Consider the following 10931-nt stretch of genomic DNA (forward strand, 5'->3'; position numbering starts at 1 on the left):
AAGTTTTTGGTGGCAGTGCAAATATCCAATGGTGATTGGACCAGTTTTTATGGCTCAATGAACTTCTTGAAAGGCCACCAAAGTCTCACACTACAGAAAACAATGATGGAACCAATAAAAATTCCCCTATTCCAAATTTATATGGATGGATTGCTGGAGGAGACATATACACCAGAAGGTGCTTGGGAGAATACTTGTGTGGGAAGGGGGAGGTGGAGAAGGCCATATATCATCTCAGACCTTGTTTAAGAGGAAACACAGGGAAGCAACCAAGGAAATTCTAGCGAATCTGGCCAATGAAATTGACATGAGAAATGGAAAAACTAGATGAGCTTCAAATATGGAAGTGTATCCAAATATAAAAATCCGCCAGTTGTTGAAAAAAAAGAATGGTCAACAGGACTGGAGCTGGACACTTTGCTAGAGAATGTAACTAGCGAGCGTGGTCTCAATGAAGACTCTCATAAAGTGTAGGACCAGAACTCTAAGGAAGAAGTTTCACGAGCATAGTAAATTAACATGATTATCGGTCAGAATTGAAACCTGAACCAACTACTCCTAAATTAAAAATATGGGATCAATCCAAGGTGGCAATGATCAGGTCGATGGCAGTAGAAACAAAAAGGTCTGAAGTTGGGAAGAAATCTCATGCCTTGTTGTTTCCACTGTCTTTGACCTGAACAAAGCCATAAACAGGAGGCATAGGATGCAACGTTTAACTAGGGAAATTGCCACCTTGGCTTGATCCCATATTTTTAATTTAGGAGTTGTTGGTTCAGGTTTCAATTTTGACCGACAATCGTATCAATTTCCTGTGCTCACAAAACTTCTTCCTTAGAGTTCTGGTCCTGCACTTTGTGAGAGTATTCATTGAGGCCACGCTCGCTAGTTGCATTCTCTAGCAAAGTGTCTAGCTCCAGTCCTGTTGACGATTCTTCTTTTTTTCAATGAGTGACGGATTTTTATATTTGGATACACTTCCACATTCGTAGCTCATCCAGTTTTTTTATTTTTCATGTCAATTTCATCAGCCAATTTTGCTACACTTTCCTTCCTACCCTATGTTTTCTTTTAAACAAGGTCTGAGATGATATCTGACCTTCTCAACCTCCCCCTTCCCATATAGGTTTTCTCCCAAGCACCTACTATTGTATAATAGTATCCTCCATCAACCCATCCATATAAATTTAGACCAGGGAAATTTCTATTGGTTCCATCGGTGTTTGCTGCAGTGTGAGGCTTCGGAGGCCTTTCAAGAAGTCCATTAAGACATTAAAACCAGTCCAATCACTATTGGATATTTACACTACTGCCAAAAACTTGAACTCTTCCCCAAACTTGACACAAAAATATGAGCATAAACGGTCATTAAATTATAACAGGGTATTGACACAGTCTACTTGGTCCCTCGGCCTTACCAGTTCAAATTTAACAATCTTAACTGTAAAATGTCATATCTTGTTTGAAGAATTAATGCCTAATAGGTAAAGAACAAACATTCACAAAATTATTGTAATAGATGTGTGTTTTCACGATAGGTTGATCAATAATACATACCTCCCATATATGAAGTGTTTCCATCTGCAAGCAGCTTATTCCTTACTCTAGCGTTTAATGTTGGTCGGGCAAAAATGGATCCAGTTTCACTTCTTTTTATCTACAAATAAGAGAAATACATTTGATGTCAAACAAGAGAAGAAGAAAAAGAACATTACAAAAGGGTAACACAAAATTAAGCGAATCAACGGGCATCTGTTGCAACAGATGGATGACATGTTGCAACAGATGGTTCATCTGTTGGAATAAATCAAACTAGACTTGCTACTGGTTTGATTTCTTTAAATAGTTGCTCCATCTGTACAAAAGGGTAACACAAAATTGAGTGAATCAATAAATGACCAATCTAATACAACAGATTACCTATTTGTTGAACCGATGAGGTACTTTGCAACAGATATAAAAATAACGATTCATTCATTCAATACTTAAAAGTCACCTTTCCTTCAATTTTCTTAATAAATAGAAAACTGGTAATGGGTAAATCATCAAGAGTAACAGATGTAAATATCTAATTTAAATGACATACAAAGAAGAAAACGAGATGGAAAGAGCAATAGCGAACCATACTGGCAATGTGAAAAAAGCAAAGAGAGCAGAACATCCAGTTCAATCCAGAAAAAATATTGATCGATTAACATCCGAAAGGATCCTCATCCGAAAGAAGAGAGAAAAAAGAGGCAAAAAAAAAAGAAAGAGAATTGAGAATAAAGAAGAAAGAGTGATAGATGAGTTGAGTTGAGTCTTGAGTCTTACTTATGTTATGGCTGAACGAGAGAGTATTCTTCTAGATATGAGTTTTAAATATTCATTAATAACTTTTGACTTTTGAGGGGCACGAGGAGACGATGATATTGAAAAGACCAGATAAGACTACTCACTCAGGAAATTTTTGAGTTATCCAAGTAATATTTTTTACCGCCTTAGAATTTTAACTTTTTTTATCTCAAACAGAAAATACCTAAATTGCTTTTTAAAAAATAGGGTCTTAAAACATCTAAGTGCAACAGATAACAATTTCTATTTAAAAATTTCCAAAGCTTGGTCATCCATCGGAATAGATGAGTAATATGCTGCAGCAGATGACTTAATCTGTTTGATTAAATCCAACAGAAAAGACATCTGTTGCAACAGGTTAAACATTTGCTTTTATACAATTTCAATTGATTTCATATGTTATTAGACTAATACCTTAAGGGGTCGTTTGGTAGAGTGTATTGTAAAATTTAATGCATGCATTAGTTAATATGTATTACTAGTACCTTGTTTGGTATGACTTCTTGCCTATGTATAACTAATGCAAGCATTAGTTATACACTCTATTGTGTATTGAAGTGTGTATTAGTAATACACTCTATTTCCTATGTATTAGTAATACAAAGACTTTAAACACATGCATTAACTTATTAAATAACCTTAATACCCCTCAATTTCCCTCTCAAAATATTTCACAATTCTTTTTCCCGCCATTTTAATTTGCAATAGTGAATCTTTTCAAAACATTTTACAATTTCTTTTTCCACTATTTGAATTTACAACAATTAATGGTTGATTTAAATAACTATAACATATTTTTGCTTTCCTTCAAGAGTCTTTAAAAATATTTTTTTTTTAAATTAAGACTATTTCTTAATTTTATGTCTTGTATTTTATTTTTGTTTCGACTATGTTAATCCGTTGGCGTAACATTTTTGAGCAAAGACGAAGGTCTTACAATTAATCCTAAACCTCTATATAATAGTTCAACAATATTAATTATGTTTGAAATAACAAAAGAACTTTGTTGCAAAAAAGTGTACAAAATCAAAGAAAGGTATTTTTGTAAACAAAAATTTCTTTTATAGAAATTATGTAAGATGTATTATTTCTTATACATCAAACCAAACAATGTATAAGAAATAATACATGCATAACTAATACAAGCATAAATAATACAAGTATTACTAATGCAAGCATTACTAATACACTATATTTTACATTATTCTTATACACTTTACCAAACGACCCCTAATTGATTAATCTAGGACCGAGGGTGAGTTCTCATAGATTCAACTACAACTTCAATTGAGTATTTTTGCAATTGAATGATGAGAAGGTATTGCGTTCCTCCTAACTAGCGTTGTTAATCGATCACTCTGAGCTAAATCGATTCTTACTACTGCATATGTTAGACTAATACCTTAATTGACTAATCTAGGACCGGGGGTGAGTTCTCATAGGGTAAACTAAAACTTCAATTGAGTCTTTTGGCAATTGAATGATAAGACGGTATTGCGTTCCTCCCGACCAGAGTCGTCGATCGATCACTCTGAACTGAACCGATTCTTACTACCTCATATGTTAGACTAAGACCTTAATTGATTAATCTAGGATCGGGGATGAGTTCTCATAGGGTCAACTACAACTTCAATTGAGTCTTTCGGTAATTGAATGATGAGACAGTATTGCGTTCCTCCCGACCAGAGTCGTCGATCGATCACTCTGAGCTAAACTAATTCTTACTACCTCATATGTTAGACTAATACCTTAATTAATTAATCCAGGGTCGGGGGTGAGTTCTCGTAGGGTAAACTACAATATATGGTAGCCCCTATTTGATAATTTACAACAGATGGGTAATCTGTCGCAATAGATTACTTAATTTGTTTGATTATTTACAACAGATGAGTAATCTGACGCAACAGGTTGAACATTTATTTTTATACAATTTCAATTGAGTTCATATACCTAAATTGATTAATCTAGGACCAGGGATGGGTGAGTTCATAGGGTCAACTACAACTTCAATTAAGTCTTTTGGCAATTGCACGATGAGAAGGTTAAAAATTACGCATATCTTTTATAATTTTAAAAAATAATTAAGATCAATTCGGACCAAATTAATATTTTCAAAACTTGTCATTCTTTTCCAAAATACAAATCATCCATTTGTGAGAAAAATATTTCATGATTTCAAATCTCAAGTTCTCGCTCTTTTCTCTTTCTCACTCACTCAATTATACAATACAGACAACAACTAAAACTACTCAACAAATTGCTCTACCCTTCACAACAGATCACTTTTCTTCTGATTTTTGACCACATAGGTGTTATTTTTTAGTTTATTCTTGCTTGTATCAGTTGTTTTCTCTATCTTCATAGGTAATAGAGTTCGATAAGAGTTCTATATTTGTTATTTTTCCTAAAAATAAGGGTTTTTAATTTAATAATGAAAAAAAAATTAGTTGTATTATCTTCGAGAATGGGTTTACAATTTTGAGTTTTGATGGTAAAATCATAGGAAGAACTCGGTAAAACCCTTGTTTTTATCGTAGTGTTCCGTTGACTGTCCTGGTATTGTTGGATGATGTTTGTGGTGTTTATGGTGGTGGTGGTCATTGTCGCCATCGTCATCGTGGTGGCACTAGTGGTGGTTGTTGGTGGCATTGGTTGGTGGTGTTTGTGGTGGCTATCGATGGTGTCGGTATTCGTGGTGTTTGTGGCATTTATTGGTGGTGTTTGTGGTGGTGATCGTTGTTGGTGTGTCATTATTGGTGGTGTTTGTAATATATTTTTTAAAATTTATGCATAGATCAATTGTAATATAATTTTTGTTTTCTGTTATTTGTAGGTAAAACATGCCTCCCAAAAGAAAAGAAAGTGAAAATGGATCAACATCTGACCACCCCAAAAAAAAAGGTTACAGTACAGAGGGATTTAGAGGAGCTTCCTGAACAATCTCAGTCAGGGAAACAAAGTGAAGATGAGGAGAGATATGAAAACAACATTGAGGGAAGTAGACAAGGGTTTGTAGATGGTGATGAAGAAAATGAAAGTGAGAAAGAGAGGGAATTAGAGAGTGAGAAAGACAAACAGGGTGATCATCAACATGATGATAATGGATCACCAATGGGGTGTGAATTAATATCGACATCCCAGAATGATCCTGTCAAAACTTTTAGTATTGACAAGTTTCAAGTTGTGATGTCGATAAATGACAAAAAAGCAGCAAAAGAAGAAGAAGAAGTAACTGGTGAAATTGTACTTAAATGTCAGATGGGGAGTAAGTTTATTTATTTTAGGAAAATTATGAAGGATGAAAACACAGACGGACTTTTTAAGAAGAGCTGCTTTGGATGCTTTCTTGAGCTACCTAAGTCCCCTACCTGCTTCCATATGAGGATGGTATATGGTTTTCTCAAGCGCAGGATAAAGTACGTGGGGGATGATGAAAATCTAAAGGAGGGGGGCAACAAAAAGATGGATGAAATCTGTATCAATTACTTTGGCATGCCGGTTTGTTTTGGCTTGCAAGAGTTTTCCATAGTGACAGGCTTGAGATTCCATCATCCAGAAGAACCACCTAGCGCCAAGAGAAGACCCCACAAAAGATCCAAGGCAAGAAAACGCAAGGAAAAAATAGATGGGTTGTTTGACATTGCTCGACGTGGCTACAAAGCATCGGATTTGTTGACAGATCTCATTGATAAAACTATTCCAAAGCAGTACAGGGAGAAATTATGCTTAGTTTGGTTTACCCATTCGATTATATTGGCAAGAGACGTCAACAAGGTCATAGAAGATGATTTGTTGGCGTGTGCTGAGGATTTTCATAAATTCAACAATTATCCCTAGGGATATGAAGCTTCTACTTGACTGTCCAATATTTACTGACAAAGCTATCCTAGGGACGATCATATTAAACGGCTTTCCTTGGGCTTTCATGGTAAAAGTAATCACTATGTTAACTTATCCATTAAGTTATATTGAATATAGTTATTAGTACTTTTTTTGCTTGCTTCTTATTTATATTTTTTAGGTTTGGGTATTTGAAGTCATTCCTCCCCTCCGAAAGCAGGGAATGGATTACCCGAATGAAGTTTCTCATCCAAGGATGTTTAGGTGGTTGGCTGCAAAAAGTAACACCAAAATTAGGAAGGCTAATCTCTTTAACCCTCTAGATGATGCAGTATGTCTTCTTCAAGTAAAATAATTTTACTCAAGGAAAGATATTGAACAGATGTTATATCTGATGCACCAGATGGGATATCTATTGCGACAAATTACCCTTCTTATGCCAACCAGTGCAATAGATGGATAATCTATTATGATAGATATTTGATATCTTGCATCAGATTACACATCTATTGCTTTGGTTCTCTGAAGTCGACTCCTAACAGATTAACCATCTATTGCAAATTATGCGACAGATGTGTAGTCTGATGTCACATATTGTTAATACATATACAGATCATCTATTGCATAATATGTAACCCAATGATTACCCATCTTGTGCAACTGGTGCAACAGATTGGTAATCTATTACGACAGATGATTGATATTTTGCATCAGATTATCCATATGTTGCTCTGGTTCTCTAAACCTGACTAAAATGAATTTTAATGATCTACTACAAACTATGCAACAGATGGGTAATTTAATGCAACATATTGTTAACATGTTGTAGAAGTTGACTATTAAAATGTTAACCTAACTATGAAAAATATTATATTATATGATTTAAATGTATCTGGGTTTTTTTCTAGGTTGTGCATCCATGGATCGTGCCTACTGAGGAAGAGTCGTTGATGACTTCTTATATTACTCTAGGTCATGTTGATACTATAGCAGACCCAACGGTGGAGTTAATAAGGCAGGAATTGTCTGGAGCAACAGCCATAAGAAGAGTAGTTAGGCAAGGTCGGCCTAATGTTGAGGCTCTTCATGACCAACCTACTAAGGCAGATCCGGGTGCTTCTTCTGGTGGAGTTGTTGGTGGTGGTGGATGGCATGCTCATGCTGCTACCACTCATATGATCATGTTGATGCACAATAAAAAATAAATATGTTTGAAAACACCCCTTTTCACCCTTACACAGGTCCCTCTCATCCCTCTTCATCCTTGTGTTCCCGTTGCGAATGCGAAGAGTGCAAGGATATCTAGGATAAACTCTTTGAAAAAGTAGAGATTATCTCTAAAGATGTTGACGAATTCAAATCCAAGAGGGGTGTCGTACTATCCAAGAAGGTGAGGGAGTGATACACTCCTACAGTGTTGGTTAAGAGGAAGAAAAGAGCAATAACCAACGTACTCTCCTATCAGAAATTAAAAATAATTGCAACTCCTCCCTTTAAAAAAGTTGTTGATGTTCAAAGGTCATTCAAAAAGGTGTACATATACGCGGAACTTGGCGCCAAAGAGAAAAGGGATTTGTGACAGGCCAAAAATGCCAAACCAGGCACACCAAATTACCCCAGGCCTTTATTTTCCCCCAAGACTTCCAAACTATGACAGATATGTGTATGTGGTACGAGGATAAGGCAAGTTTACTTTTCATAACCTAGACTTATAATCTAATCTACCCCATGAAGAAGAAGCTACACAACAGATGTGAAATCTGTTGCAGCAGCTGGGTATTCTGGTGCAACTGGTAGTGGTTATGTTGCAACTTACTATCCATTTGTTGTATAAGTTGCATTGGATTATTGATTTAGAGAACCCTATGTAAATAATGGACCATCTTTACAATTACTAACCTATTTAAAAATTGTCTTCTTATATCACAGCATGTTGACAAAATTCTCTGCCTCATTAGGAAAAGGCAATTAACATACCCAAAAGCTTATGACGCTGCCGATAGGATAATGGACCTCGATTTCTACAATAAGCTCAAGGATAAGTACGATCAACTCAATTTTGAAGCGTCATCCTGTGGCGCGAGACTTTATTTCTTAGTTTCTATATTGGACTTGGAGGAAGAAAAAATGATAAAATATGTTAGAGGGGAGAGGCCAATTCCACACGGCAAGAGCTGAACCGAGGTAAAGAGAATTTTTATAGTCATTAGCATGAATAGCATATATTATTGGGATATTGAGATACTACTCGAGAAGGAAAAGATCAAAGTTTATGACTGCGACAAACTTGTCATCGATGATGTCAGTCTTTTTCTCCTCGTGCGGCCACTGATGAAGCTGTTTCCCATCTTGTTGAGGGAGAGTAAACTGATGAATCATTTGCTGAAGGAAGTGTTGATAAAGAAATCATGGGATTTTGAAGGTCGAAACAAGGTCATGACCCTTCCAAAAAATGATGTCAGTTACGCAAGCGGCTCGCACGCTCTTGCACACACCGAATATTTGCTTACCGACACAGAAATGTCCGAGCCAATGACCTTTCTGTGCGGCAACATTGTGGCAAACCTGCAAGAGGTATAGGTTTATGGGGGACTAATTGGATGCTTGGAGCCTGTGTATATAGAAGATCCTGTGAAATAATAATTTTTTATTTCAAGTCACACTTCACTTTTACTTTGAATTACATGTACATGTAGTGGCAATATTTTTTTTCTGGTGAATGAAAGTTGAGTTTTTTATAATGCAATAGATTGTCAATCTGTTGTAAAATATACTCTATCTGTTCTGGCAGATAGTTTATTTGTTGCAATGGGCTGGTCATTTGTTGTATAATGCCAATGTTATTTCTATCCAATCTAAGTCTAATCTGTTGCAATAGCGGGAAGACCTATTTGATAATTTTTAGCAGATGACCTAAATTTTATAATATATGCCTAAATCTGCTTGATATTTTGCAACAATTATGCTTGACTATCCATGTGCTCGACAACACCAAACCAGTAGCAAATACACCACCATGAAAATTTCAGCAATTAGGCTTGAAAATCCATGTGCCCAACACCGCCAAACCAGTTGCAATAACGGCAATAATGTAGTATCTTCTTTCTTGATTTTGTTTCTCTTCAGAAGCCTTGACTTTCTTCAACAAATCCCAGATTACACGATTTACTTGTGAAGGGTGTCGTTCTTCATACCAATCAAACTAATCGTATCCAACCAATTTCTATAAAAACAAGAACACAATTACAAAATAATTACAAGTCAATAATTAATCAACTAATTAAATAAAAAAATATTACCTTTGAAATCTTACAAGTAAAAAACCTACGACCTGGATTTTGTTGACTCCAAGAGGTCTTCAATAGAGCTCCATGACCGCACTTATAATATCAAAAATTGTTATCACAAAAAACAATGGAATATGCGCTCGACATTGTCAAGCTCAGTTGGAAAAAATGAAAAAAAAAAATGAAGAAAAGAAAGACCAAATGCAAATAGTTTGAAGAATTTGGATAAATAAAAAAAAGATGACAACAAAGAAGAAGTTTTGGGAATTTAGGTTTAAATTTTACAAAGAATATGAATATATAAGACATTGGGGGATAAATGACTGTTGGGGGCCAAATCAGACGCCAAGTCAGCAAAAAGTCCAACCTAACACATTTGTGCCTATTTTATTTTACGTGTTTAAAATGAACACTGTCTACTTGATGCCTATTTTATTTTAGGTGTTTAAATTGAACACTGTCGATGGGTTTCGCCTTTTTTTATTTCAATTCACTCTCTCTTTTTTACATGTAGTGGTAATTTTTTATGTTCAATGAAATTTAAATTTTTATAATGCAACAGATTCTCCATCCGTTGTAACAAATATTCTACCTGTTCTGACATATAGTTTATCTGTTGCAATAAGTTGGTCATCTGTTGCATTATGTCAGTGTTTCTATCTAAGTCTCTCTATTGCAGCAGCGGAAAGACCTATTTGATAAATTCCAATAAATTACCTACCTGTTGCAACATATGTCAAATTTGTTTGATATTTTCCAACAGATATGCCGTCTGTTGCAACAGATACATTATCAGTTGCAATATTTGAATCTAGTATTTCATTTCAATTAATAAGTTCAAATCTAAGGAAAAAATAAAATAAATCAAAGCCTTAAGAAATTAGCTGAAATAAAATCAACGAATAAATAAAATGTAAAAAAATTGTTATGGGTACAGATCTCAACAATTTAAGTATTGATGCCAAGGATTCCTAAGGAGGGGTGAGGTTATTACTTTGACAGACTCAAGCTATAAAGATCTACTTAATATGGACAAGTTATTCTTCATCTGGTGCTATGGAATTTGGCTTTACTCGTCGGGGATCTTTATTGTCGCTTACATACGGTTTCTGTGCTTTCTGTTTTCCGTATTTTCATAAAAAGAGTAGAGTAGCATATTGTCAATGTCGTTCAGTAGTAGCTTCTACATCCACCTGGAAAGCCAGAATTGGTCAATGCTAATCACAGAGATACAATAAAACGGACAAGGATAACTCATCTGTTCTAGCAAATCAAATAGGTTTTCCTCCTGTTTTAAATTGTCCCAAACAGATTATATTTTTGTTGCAATAATGAATCTACTGTTGGGTCAAATTTCTACATAAGAAAGACCTGTATGATAATTTCCAATGGATGAACTATCTGTTGCAACATATGACTCATCTATTATAGCAAATAGGTCATCTGATGGTACAAATAAAAGTGGTACAA

Source organism: Capsicum annuum, chromosome 11, assembly GCF_002878395.1.
Source record: "Capsicum annuum cultivar UCD-10X-F1 chromosome 11, UCD10Xv1.1, whole genome shotgun sequence".
Classification (NCBI taxonomy): domain Eukaryota; kingdom Viridiplantae; phylum Streptophyta; class Magnoliopsida; order Solanales; family Solanaceae; genus Capsicum; species Capsicum annuum.